At 41.4% G+C, this 13,399-nt stretch overlaps 1 protein-coding gene across 1 annotated transcript in view; it reads right to left on the reverse strand.

Moving 5' to 3' along the window:
- Positions 1-13,399, reverse strand: part of SKAP1 (src kinase associated phosphoprotein 1) — a 250,012-nt gene that overhangs the window by 81,045 nt on the left and 155,568 nt on the right. The gene's annotated exons all lie outside the window — the stretch shown is intronic.

Genomic DNA, 13,399 nt, shown 5'->3' on the forward strand with positions numbered 1-13,399 from the left:
TTGAGAAGCAGCTTGCACATTAAGTATTCTCTTAGAAGAATACTTGTAGCATTATTTCAGAAACAACTAACAATGCAGGGGGCGGTTTACTGCAATAGCTGTTGTGAAACCATGTGTTGCAAAAAGACAAGCTGAACAAAGAAGGCTGAGTGAAAGATGGGGCAGCTCAGGTGCAGAAAGTGAAAGCAAATTAACAAGTGGCATCATTTGAAGGATGATTCCATACAACCACTGCCATAGGGTTTTAGAAAATTAGTTATTCCAGGAATAGTTTAAGATGGCAGAGAAATTTGGCCTGAGATGTGACAACTGTTCTCAACTAGTTGAAGGGCTGGCCTGTAGACATAGGAGCACTGGGAATACTAGGGCCCTTGAGCAGAAGCTAATGAAGGGGGGATTAGTCTCAGCACAAGGGAGACCCCTGAGGTCCCAGAGCCATGCCAGATGCCAGCCCTGAGGAGTGATGGCGACCGCGCTCCTCACTGCAGGGCTAAGTGGGGACCGTACTCACTGCAGGGCTAAGTGGGGACCGTAAGACCTCATGCTACTGGATTTCCCCACTCTCTGGGAAGCTGGTTTAATCCTCTATAGCTCCTTATTCTCTCTCTATTTTCTTATTCTCCTCAAAATAGCTACACAGAATAAACAAAGATATACATTACTTACATGGATTCTTACAGTCAGAGAAATTGAATCAAATAGAGTTGCCAATAGTGATGTGATGTACTTGCTAGAAGTTCTGAGAATGGACCTGTCCTCCCTGGCCTCTTTGCCCCACTCTATGGCACTCAGGTGCCTCTCACGAAGCCCTACAGCATCTGGGAATAAAGCTGAAAACAGCGGTCTCAGGCCAGTGACCTGGAACTTAAAATCCAAGTTCCTGGGCATCACCCCAGATTCAATAAATCACCCTCTATGGGAATGGGGCCCATCCCATAGGGATATATGCCCATGGATGGGAATGTATGCCCATCCAGGTTGGGGTACCATCATTTTAGATTTCCTTCTAGCTGAAGGAAGGAAACCTAATCGTCTTATATTGCATAGACTACTCTTGGCAATTACAAACATCCCAGGTGAGTAACTTTCCATATAAATGTTTCATTGTCCTTGCTTTATATTTACATAGGCACAATATTTATATAATAATCACATATTTATGTATTTACAGAAGAGGCAGATGGCTGCAGAGGCCATCTGTGTTTGAGTCATTGGTAAGGGTTTTACAGGCCTGGGGAAGTATCTGCCTTTACCCAATGGTTGCATCACGGTGTATAGATATGGGCACAGTACAGTTAGAAAAAACCCCTGCTCTTTCCCATAGGCTCTGAGTAAGTATCCCATTGGATTAACTGGAGTCCACTTGATTGCTACAGTTTCAATAGCTTGTTCAGACATCGATCGCTGTCATGTCACTAGGAGAAAAGGATTAATAATGGGGTGCTCAGGTTGGCTCAATACTGCTGATAGTGCCTGACAAAAGACCGTTAGTAGGACTCCCCTGGGGATACTGCCTGCGGAGGAAAGCTACAAGCAACATCATTCAGGATTCTGCAGAATAATGATTAACTCCAGAACTTCAGCCTACACTTGCTATTGTTTCCAAATATATTTGCTACCAGACCTTCCTTTCCTTAGGGCCAGATATGATCTAGATTCAGATTTCCTAGTGGATGCCCACACAAGGGAATGTGTCTTTGTGTAAATCATTGCGCCCTGTTTTCCAAAAGTTGTATTTTTACCTATCGTGGGTGTCAGTAAGAGCAGAGAGAAGCTCTGTTTTGGGGTGGGTATTTCCTGAATAAAACATGCTACAGCTTTACTGCGAATTCTGTAACAATTGTGTCTAGTAGGTATCACAATCCAGAGACCAACAGTTTTGGGAAGCCCATTAAAGAAACCCTTTTTCAGTAATAGAAAATTAAATGGAGCTACTTTGCCACAGTATGCAATATTCAGCTGGAATTAAGATGGAGAAGGATATTCAGAGGAAACAGTGATGACTCTTTGTAACAAGAGAATAGTGAAAGAAATGGAATGCTAGAATGCATGGCTTTGCTAGGCTCTGTTAAGTTTTCCATCAAGTTTTGAGAAAGGGCCTAGAAAGAAAGAGGAAAGTGTTGACTGGTAAAAATAAGAACAATTTGTAATTTAGTATAAGACTAAAACTTCAGCACAACTTTTCTCTCTGGCTCACCCACCCTTATATGGTGAGAGTTCCAAACTGCTTGTTCACTTGTTTTTGGCAGTGAAGGGTGTTAAGGGCATTTATCAACATGGCTAGCAACTTAATAACTACATGATATTTTTTATTCAAGTGCATTTAAATAATTTTATGGTTTTCATAACCGTTTTATTTATTTATGTCTTAATGCCTTTCTGCTTAAGAGCTGGTTATTTAACATTACACGTCCAGATAAGAGGATTAAAAAGGCACTAGGTGCCATACCGCTGTCTCCACTAAAAATAACACAATTAACTTGATGTCAGCACTCAGCTTGTTCTTATATATAGGTTTCTTAAAAATATTCAGACTACTTTAATTAGAGCCACAGACTATTTTAATTATTCCTAAAAGACTGAGTATACTCCACTGACTTCAGTAAATATATGAGACAGACGATAGTTCTCTAGGAACTGATCTATGCTAATGGCTGTGTTCTTCAGTCACAGGCATGGGAAGACGAGTTGTTCAGGATGAACGTGGTACAGGGCACCCGTGACGGCAGCCGAGACCACGTGTCCCTGCATGAGGGAAATGGCACCTAGGACACAAGGCATCATGAGAAATGTAAGATTCTCAAGGTAAATGCACCTGCAGGGCAGCTCAATTGTTATGAAATCCAATCCAGTCTTGTAAGCTTTTATCAGCATCTGTTATGTGCTGGGTAATGTTCTGGGAACTCTGGGGGGGGCAGGGTACCAAGATAAATAAGAAACAAATTTAACTTTTAAATAGCTATTTTCCTGGTAGGAAATACAGTCAAATGGGCATCACCACAAACTTGATGACTAAAAAGCAAAATGATAGACATCTGCATTAAATCAAAACAGATCAAACAGATGAGCAGTGACAAGATATGGCAGAACACTAGTCAGTTTCAAAAGCATGAAAACCGTTGGTGTAAATCTCTCAATTGCTTGTCACAAAGTTTTGGGGAAATATTTGAACTATCTTTAGTATTGGTTTTATTTATTTATTTTAAAAAATTCACTTATTTACACATACAGAACTGGGATACAGTCCAGAGGTGCAAGGACAGGGAGAGGAGTCACTAGAGACAGAGTGGGGAGCAGAACAGGCAGAGGGGAGGGGAGCAGCAGGCGGGTCAGGAGAGGTCTGCCGTGCCATGTGGGTCACCCCTCTGGCTGGGGATGGAACTTGTGCTGCTGTAGTGGCTGCGGACAGCTTCACAGTGCTGCGCTTTAACCCCCTGCGCCACCACAGAGGACGTGGTTTTATGTTTTGAGAATGGGATAACATCTACTTTATGAGACACAAGCAGGTCACATTTGTAGAAGTATCAAACACAGGTCTTGGCATGAATTCTGTAGCAGGGGATCAGGAATGTTAGATTTTCTCTCTTTCTCTCTCTCTGTGTGATTCAGAAGAGATAAAGACTGAACTGGCTTAAGAGGGATGAATAGAGTTCTCTAAGAATAAACAATCTATTGGAAAAGACGATAAAAAGTGGGAAATATATGGCACTGTTCATATGTTAAACGGGAAGAGACCATCAGAGGAGGTAAAACTGGGAAGGTGACACTGATCTATAAAGACAGTGATAAAGGGGCAAAAATATATATGAATATATATGAAAATATATATGAATGTGTGTATTTAAACGCACAAAGAGAAAATACGCATCCCGGAATGTGCAAGCACCGAGCAGTAAGCTGAAGGTGGCCAGCTGTCCTAACTGCTTTGTAACAAAGTGTTTGAGCAGAGCCTCAAAGTTAGCTTTCAGTTTTCTAACCATTCATCAGTGCTACTCATAGGCTCCATCTAATAGTAAAAACCACAGAACAAGATCAACAATAAAACCCTGAAGGCAGAAAACAGCACTTGATCCTCCGCTAAGTTCAAGCAGTAGAATACCCAACCCGCCATAGTACAACACGTTCAACTGGGACAAGCATCAGAGAGACGCTTGATCACCCGCAAGGCACAGAGAAACCAAGGGCGGCTGCACGTGTTGATTTCGCTTCTCAAATCCAACTCATGACGTTGAAATGCACTCTTTGCCAGTCGAAGAGGTGGGTCCCTTCCCAAAGGCAAGCCTTGTGAATGCTCAGAACAACACTAAGAGGCAGGTACTATCACCACCTCTGTTTTACAGTTAAACGAGCCAGAACGCTAAGGAAAGCAATCCACCATGACCATACAATCATTAAGCCGTGACACTAAATTCAAATCCAACTTTGACTCCAGAGACCCTCTAACTGGCCAGCATGAGGTCCATCTTATATATTAAGAAGATATTCATTGTGGGCCCTCCCTGGTGGTGCAGCGGGTTAAAGCACAACACTGAGAATCTAAAGCCGCTTCAGCATGAGTTCGATTCCTGCCTGCCCCGGAGGTGACCACATGGCATGGCAGACCTCTCCTGACCCGCCCACTGCTCCCCTCAGCAATGTACTTCATTGATCTGCCTGTTCTGCTCCCCACTCTGCCTCTGGTGAAGCCTCTCACCTGAACCTCTGGCCTGTACCCCAGTTCTGTATGCACAAATAAATAAATCTTTAAAAAAAAAAAGATATTCATTGTGCCTGAACCACTTCAGGCCCCCAAACACCATAAACAATATCATAAAGTTTTCAGGACTATAGTAAAATGAGAGAAACTAGAACCATAATGTGATTTTTAAATAGTCACATAATTGTTCACTATAAGTCCTTATTTGAACTGTGTCCTTCCTATTTTCTGACATCAAAATATTCTCTTTATGAAATTATGTTGCCAGAAAGTGCTGGTTACCTTAAAATATTCCTGTCAGAATTAAAAATTAACAATTTTATGGCACGTGTCCCAACCTAGGAGTTATGGTCTGAGCTGGGAAGCTCTGCTGTCTTATTAAGGGCTGTGTAAGTCATGCTACAGCATTTATTCCATAAGCTATGGGCACTCAGTTAAACATTGTGAACTAAAATTTGCTTTTTAGAGGAGTTATTCTTTTATTAGTGCTGAGTAATAGAATGGGGTGAGTGAAGAGAGATCAACAAGAAGACGATAATAATAATAATCCAACAAAGAAATGATGAGGACCTTGAACTAAGGCAAGAAAATAGAGAGAAGGGAATGTTTTCAACAGATGCTGACGAGGTAGACCCATTGGGTCTTGGTGAAAAAGAAATATTGGGCATGCAGGAGAGAATCTAGAAGCACCCCAACTCCCACTTTGAAGGGTGGATCCTCCTGTGTAAGATTTTATACAGGAGAAGGAGTGGGTTGTGACAGGAGAGATAGATACTGAGGTCAGATATGTTTTAATTTTTTTTAAAGACTTATTTATGCATACAGAACTGAAGTACAGGCCAGAGGTGCAGAGGCAGTGAGAGGATTCACCAGAGACAGAGTGGGGAACAGAACAGGCAGATCAATGAAGTACACTGCTGAGGGGAGCAGCGGGAGAGACTGGAGAGGTCTGCCGTGCCATGTAGGTCACCTCCGAGGCGGGGCTTGAACCTGCACTGAGGCGGTTGTTGCTACCTTGCAGTGCTGTGCTTTAACCCACTGCGCCACCTGGAGGGCCCAGGTATGTTTTAATTTCAAAGGTAATCAAGTGAATATGATTTTTATTTTTTGTTATTTTCAGATATTGATTATTAAACATCACTTTTGATGATAAAATATTTTAGAACTACTTACTTTGAAACATTCTTTACATGTCACATCTATAATCAAAACTGAATTATTATCAAATGGCTTTTCTAAGACCCCAATCAAGACTTCATTAATGTACAGAGTAATTTTTAAAGTATACATCATCCCCGCCGTTCTCCCTCCTTATCGCTCCTCCCTGTTCTCTCTCTTCTCCTTCCCTCTCATTTCTTTTCAATCAAGGTAACATTGCCTCACAAATTGCATGTGACTTAAAGATACAGGCTCTCCCCCTTCAGGGGTACCACACCATACCCACCACTGAGCCCCCAGCGTCCCCCACTGCCCTCTACTGCGCTTCCTCTCACTTTGCTCTGCTGTTCTTTGGTGGTCTCAGTTCTGCAGTCAGATTTCTGGGGTTTGTTATTGATTGGACTTTGACTCTTTGTTTCTCTATATTCTACATATAATTGACTCTGATATTTGTCTTTCTCCTTCTGGTTTATTTTCCTGCCATAATCCCCTCCATGCCATGCATGCTGTCACAGATGGCAAGAGTTTATCTTTTTTAATAGTTGAGTAGTATTCCGTTGTGTATATGTACCACATCCTCCTAATCCACTCATCTATCTTTGGGTACTCAGATTGGAACATGATTTTTAAATATTGATTCTAGCTCACCAAGCTTCTGAAAAAAAAAAAAAGAAAAGAAAAAGATTATTTAATATAGCCATGAAATGACATAGGTCTAACACCCTCGGCTTAAAAAATAAGTTTTGCTACATGAAGCAAAAATTTTGGTAAATGTATAAAATTAATCTTAGGCATGGGTGTGGAGCTTCAGCACAGGTCTGCTGTTACATTGTCAGCACCATCACAATTCATTGTTAAGATGAATCAGAGACACACAAACGCACTGACAAAAATGTTTGGAAGGCTGGTTTATTTTGGACCTATCGGAAAGACCAAAATAATGGCTGTAAAGTGCTTTGAGATCCTCAAATGAAAGGTGTCCAGAAGACTTATTAATATTCGGTATGAAGGTATAGAGAGGGGTATCTTTAGTTATCCAGAAAAGCCTATAGACAAAAGACAATGACTTAGTGACTGGGAAACAGATGTGGCTGATATTATTTCTGAATTTCTATGAGAGTAAATAGTAACAAGCCAAATGGACCCTTTAAAAATATGAAGACTTGGGGTGACAGCAGCTTCCTGAAGACAGAAATGAATTTAATACAATATCCATCTCTGGACAATGAAATTCACATTCCCTCCTCACGCCATCCCAATTAAAGGGGAAGAATCTCAACCTAACAATCTGCCCTTCAGTATCTCAGACCCAGGCCCAGGGCAGATCGAGTGACCTCCTCCTGAATAAAAAGGGGAAGGGGATTGGGCAGTAAATTCTGTCCTGGCGAACATCAGCCTGGCAGTAAATCGGAATCCTCTCCGTGCCCTCTTTATTATCACATTCACAGCATGAAGTTATGAGCTTCCTCACAGCTCCTGCTATAAAAATGTGATGGATGGTAGGGAAACCTCAGGGAGTTAATCTATTCTTCCATTAAATTTTACTTTAATTGGTCTGTGAGTCAATCAGAAACTCACTAGACAGTGAATTAAGAAAGAAAAGAATGAAATAGAAAAAGAGCTTTCTTTTGCAGTTACTATATTATAATGCAGGATTATTCTTCCATTGAAAGAAAAGGGAGACCATTGGTCCATACAAATAATCCTTGGCCCTGTAAAGAAAATGAGAGTACGAGAAAAAAAAAAACAGGCAACCATGAATCCTACTCACTGCTGACATTAATACATATGACATTTACACAGACTCACACATACCCCAGCAAGAAAAAGCAGGTTGCTCAGGCCCCCTCCTCCCCCACCTCAGTCTTAGAACAAGACAGAGAGAGACAAATACACACACAGAATACACACACACACACATAGATATATACACAAACACATACATAAAAGTATGTGTACATATATACATAGTACATATATACATAGGTTCAGATTCACTCTCCCCTCGTATATGTATGTGAGAGAATGAATATGAATTACTACCACTAGGAAAATTAATACAAAGAAAAATAAGCTGTTTAATGTCTATCAGCAGAAACATAACTGTGCAGGTACAAAAGCAGGTAGGGCTAAACACCAAGGATAGATCAGCTGAGATTTTCATGGGTTCAGTTAGTAAAATGTTTGTGCAGTATTTAAGGCCATAATGGGCTCTGATGAAGATTCTCAGAATCTAATAATGGCCTCTCTGGACTTCTTGTCTAATTAGTGGAATAAGGAGCGAGCCAGCTTGGAACTGAACACTGCTTGAGAAGAGAGAGAGAGAGAGAGAGAGACCAAAGCTGAAAGAAAAATAAACCAGAGTGAAGTAGAAGAAAAACAAGAGCAGCCAGGTCTTTAAAACTGTGCTCCTGCGCTGACAACTGAAGTTTATGCCTTGAAATATATGATAATAAGGTTTTATGGGAGCAAGCCCCAGGGATCCAAATGTCTCTCTGTAAACAATGGACTTCAGGGAAAAGCCAAGGTCTGAGTAATGTACTTAGTCTTCTCTCATGATAAAGGAAAAATAGGGAAAATGCTGTGAAGACCCTTTATTCTAACCACAGGACCCTGAGCTGTGGGAAAGGCTCTCTGAGGGCAAAGACAATTGACAACTAGCGTAGAGATACAGTTGTTGCATGTTAGGACAAGGAACTTAAGCCTCAAACACCTGAGGTCCTATGAGAAGATCCTAGTGAAATGCTACTCTCCTCTGTGAGCACATGGGCAGTAGCAATATATGTCCAGAGACCAAATGGTTTATTGTACAGGCTACTTCCAGCAGGGTGACTGGACAGGCATTACCATGGCAGAATGCTTGAAGCATCTACTGTGTAGACCCAGTGCTGTAAAGGGTTAAAGCTGAAAGTGCTGTCTGTTCCCACTGGTCCACATTTCAGTCCAGGTTACCTGGAGGGATATTACCAGCTGAACTCCATGCTGGTTGGATGATTTCCTTTGGAGACCAGGGTCAGGTAAAGCTCAAAAGGTAGCCTTAAGCAACTGCTAAATGATCAAAGTCCCCAGTGTACTCTGAGACTGAATCAGGTTGCCTTTAAAATTTTTCATCCTCAAAGACAACAGCTCTACCCTCTTTCTATAAATGCAAGGCCACGAGACAGTAAGTGCTATTTCTATAGGCATTAGTTCCACCTTATATATTAAAAAGGTATTTGTTGTTCCCTAATCACTCCAGGTCCAGGATCATAAGGGACCTTGTTTCTTGGTGGGAGGCTGCCATGTGAAAGGTTACTTAGTCATCACTAGCCCCTAGCCATGCTGAAACACCACACATGGGGCTCCTCAAACAGGAAGTCAAAGCCTGGCCTGACCTCTGGATGAACTCGGTGCATTTTCGGGCAAGGGGCCTGATGAATCTCTGGGGACAGTGCTGCTCTGCACCTCTGTGTCTGTCTGCATGTGTTTACTCCTCCATGTGCATGTGCGGAGGTGGGTGGTACTGGAGGGAAGGAGAGTGTGAAGGTTCTGGATAATTATGAAAATTAGATCTTTTACAGCAGCCTTCAAGCTCAATTTGGGCTGACAGCTCATGAACAGATCATCTGAAGTCTTAATAGGCCAATGCTGGTTCAATAGTTGTATGGTTAAATCATGCACATTTGGGCCACAGCTGACACAGAAGCAGCCCCACAGGCCTCAGAGGGGTCCTGTGGACAAGTCTATATTTAATGTTCTTCCCCTCCCGGGAAGATGGAACAAAGCAAAACAATACACCCCTAAAATCATGCTTAAAACTTTTGTCAGCCAAAGAAATGGTCCAGCATTCTTTTGACTATAAAACATCTAGTAGTAGAAACAAGACATGATTAATAAGCCACCCTAAATATATTTACTACTGATGTCTTTCCAAAATACTTTGGAATCTAGCAATCACAGATACTATCTTCCACATTGCTTATATTCAGAACCAGTTGGTCAGGTCAGAGTGGGAGATTTTTTCCCCTTATTTTTCAGTTACCTGTCCGCAATGCACCGACTCCTATCATCATATCGGTAGTAGTTTTGGAAAATGATGTCAAGATCTCAAGGCCCCTGACACATCCTGGTTTCGTATGAATGGGTTTCCTGAATATTCCTGATAATGGTTTTAGTACTAAAGAGGTTACTGAGCCCAAATGGTTTCTTGAGGTGGGGGAAGGCAGCATGTCCTGCCTGCAGGAGAACTGAGTAAGCAACATTATGAACATTTTCTTCTTACTTTTCTGTGTTTGCAGTTACAGTGTCTCCTTGCAGTTTTGCATGGAGGGAAGGAGAAAACAGTATCGCTAACCTGCCTGGCATCTGGCTTCCAGCAGGGAGAGAGGCCCATCCACCTCACCCCGCAGGCTTCTTTAACTGAATTAGCCGTATTAAGTGCCTTGGTAGCCCAGGGAATGAATGTCGTCGATCAGTGCCTGGGAAGGCATGTTTGGAGGGTATAATTCTGCCGGAGGAGAATGGACTCCCCAGCACATGGGCCTAAACTGCAGAGTAACAGAGCCCTAAATCTCCAGTTGCAGATTTACAGCCTCCATTCTCCTTCTTTACTGCAAATACAATCCGGCAGTAATGGTCTAACACAGCAACACCATCACCAACTGGCTGATGGCTCGCATAAAAGCAATGTCAACCAAAAACTATGAGTTTATAAAAGGGAACAAACCCTCAACAGTGACAAGAACATGAAACCCATTAACAATTTAAGCACTCTCCATTTTTTATTTCCCACCTTGAAGCTATTATTGCTGATAGAAGGCTCCTCAGCAGAGCTAACCATAGCAAGGGAAGGTTAGGAAGCTAGCTTAACTCCTAAGACAGGAGGTTATGTGGCTTGATGGCATGGTTTGAACCTTTGTTAATAGGAACACCACCTGGTAACCTGTAGCTCAAAAGAAGGACTCAGAAAACTGCAGAGGTGATAGATCTCCTACGATCAGCCTGTCAAATCATTCCTGGGAATCACACTGAGTAAATATGGTTGGGATTAGACTTTATAATTCATTGACCATGCCAAGAACTTGGGTCTGTACTGCAGAAGGAGTGGTAGAGTATTTTTTGGAGGAACTTCTATAGAAATCAAGGACTCAATTTTGGCATTATACTCAACGTTGATATGAATGTAGTGAATGGTATGAGTCCCTTGTTGGGACATTGGCACTGGATATTTCTACTCTGTGAACTTACATCTGGGCTATGGTGTTAAGTATAGCCTGTCACACATGAGTCCCTTGCAGTCTTCAGGTGATCCTAAATGTCCAACATACCTACAATAGAACTCTCCCTTAAAAGAACATTACCATGAACTCCTTTGGGGAAAAAATGCTTGAGCAAGCCATCTTCTCTTCCTTCCCCCTCCCACTGAACGTAAACATAGGACTTTAAGGAGGTATTTAAGTCCATCATCAGTGATTCATTGCAACACAAATTTTTTTCCCCTTCTGTTCTTCAAATCAGACAAACTCAATGGCAATGGGAAAGTAATTTCCTTTGTAATTTTGAGATTTTGTGTATGTGATTTGGTAAACAATTCATCTTTCAGAAATCAAATCTTGCACTGAAAGGGGAAAAAGCCCTCTGTTTTTGCAAAGGAAAAATAAGGGTATGTTGAATATGGTCGCATATATCCACATAAATAGTGCCAATGAAGTTAAAGCTCCTGATTTACATATATTGTGCTGATTATTTGAGCAATTTAATATAAAATTTAATCTATACTAATGGGCCTGGGGGAAGGACAAATAAAACTGAGGAATAAATAATTATTTTGCAGTAAAATGAATACCATCAATATCTATGAAAGCACAGGTTTCAGAGATGCATAAGATATTGTGTTATATGAATATTCCCATAGTTTTGGCATTTTAAAAATTCATTACTTCACGAAAGAATATCATCTTATCTACAGGCTCTCTTACCTTGGGCTAGTTATAAGAAAGAGATCATTTCATGCTGCTTTTGTTACATGTACATAGACATGAATTTAGCAAACATTGCCACACCTGTTGTTTTTAGTGTCTCCTTCACCAAGAAAAGAAAGAAAACACCGAAGAAAGAAAATAAGAGAAGTTAAATAAAAGACAAAAAGGAAGGAACAAAAAAGTTAGTTTTTCTCCCAGGGGGCAAGGAAATCAAGCAACAGTAATCTTTGTTATAATAGTGTTAGCAATGGTTAGCCTTAATGCCTGGTAATGACCAGAGCTAATATGGTTTTGGTTCAGTGTGGGTAATGTTTAAGGAAGTAGTAGAATGCGTGGCAGCTTTCTGGACCTATACAATCAACTCTAAACGAAGCCTTTTCTCCAGCTTGAGTCATAACCATAAATACTGCCCCATCCCCACATTCCAGTAACAAAGTCCTTCCTTCCTCCCGAGCCCCCAAACAAAGGCGACAGCAGTGTGTTTGGTGGGAACATCTTGAAATAAGATATCGCTCCCCAAATGGAAGGAAGTCACAGGGGAGATTGACGCCATAAAGGCAGTTCTATCCTATTGAAACGCCAGCAGATGGGGTCATAAACATTTCCTTCTCCCCTTGCTAACAGCCACCGAGTCAGCTTCATCTTTATCTTTATCTTTATCTTCCTGTCAGGTCATAAATACCTCTCACTCAAGCCTCACGCACAGCTGGGCCATGCCAGGCAAGTTTACTTCCTGTTAAGGGTTCATTTCAGCAAACATTTTAGAAGTAGGTGTGTGTGTGTGTGTGTGTGTGTGTGTGTGTGTGTGTGTCAGGGTGGGGGAGGTGGGAGAAGAAAACTGGAAACCATACTGATGATACACAGTTATCACAGTAAAGGAAGCTTGGGAACCTCAAAGAGGAGAAATGACTGAAATGCCTAGTGGAAAGAAGATGCTTTCAATGGTGAGTGGCTCAGGTGACTAAATTTTATACTTGTGACAAACAAAAGAGTTGGAGAGTATCTGTGGCTTATGTTCTTTCCTCTACAACCTCCAAAATACTGCTTGGATTAGTCCATGGCTGGACCAGATATGGCCATACACGACGGCAGTGACTCCTGCAGGGTAACTCAAGGCAAAGTCCTTAGGGGTAAAGGCACCCCTTTCTGTACAGATCTGCGCATGTGAGGGATGAATGATCTCCTGATTATCCTTCTTCTGAGGCAATTTTGTGCTTAGGAAACCATGGGCCTGGGGGTCCCTTGCAGCGAATCTGGAAGCGTGTGGGTATACTGTCCGCAACATGGCTGGAACAAGTCCCCTATAGAATTTCTGGCATATTCTTGTTTTTTCAAAACGATCATAGTATTTTCATAAAACACAAACCATAAACCAGTTTTTTAAAAAGCAGCATTTTGAGGAATACATTCTGAAATAGTTAATTTTTCTTATCATAGTGATGGGTTGCTGTTGATTATGAGAAGTTGATTCTCATCAGACAGTAGTTGAATAAAAGTGTCTTTGATATACTTTAGGAATAGTTGCTCTATGCTAACTTTGCTCAACCTTAACATTTTTATTTATTTATTTATTTATGTTATTTAT

Source organism: Condylura cristata, unplaced genomic scaffold, assembly GCF_000260355.1.
Source record: "Condylura cristata isolate star-nosed mole 26May11 unplaced genomic scaffold, ConCri1.0 scaffold00017, whole genome shotgun sequence".
Lineage (NCBI taxonomy): Eukaryota > Metazoa > Chordata > Mammalia > Eulipotyphla > Talpidae > Condylura > Condylura cristata.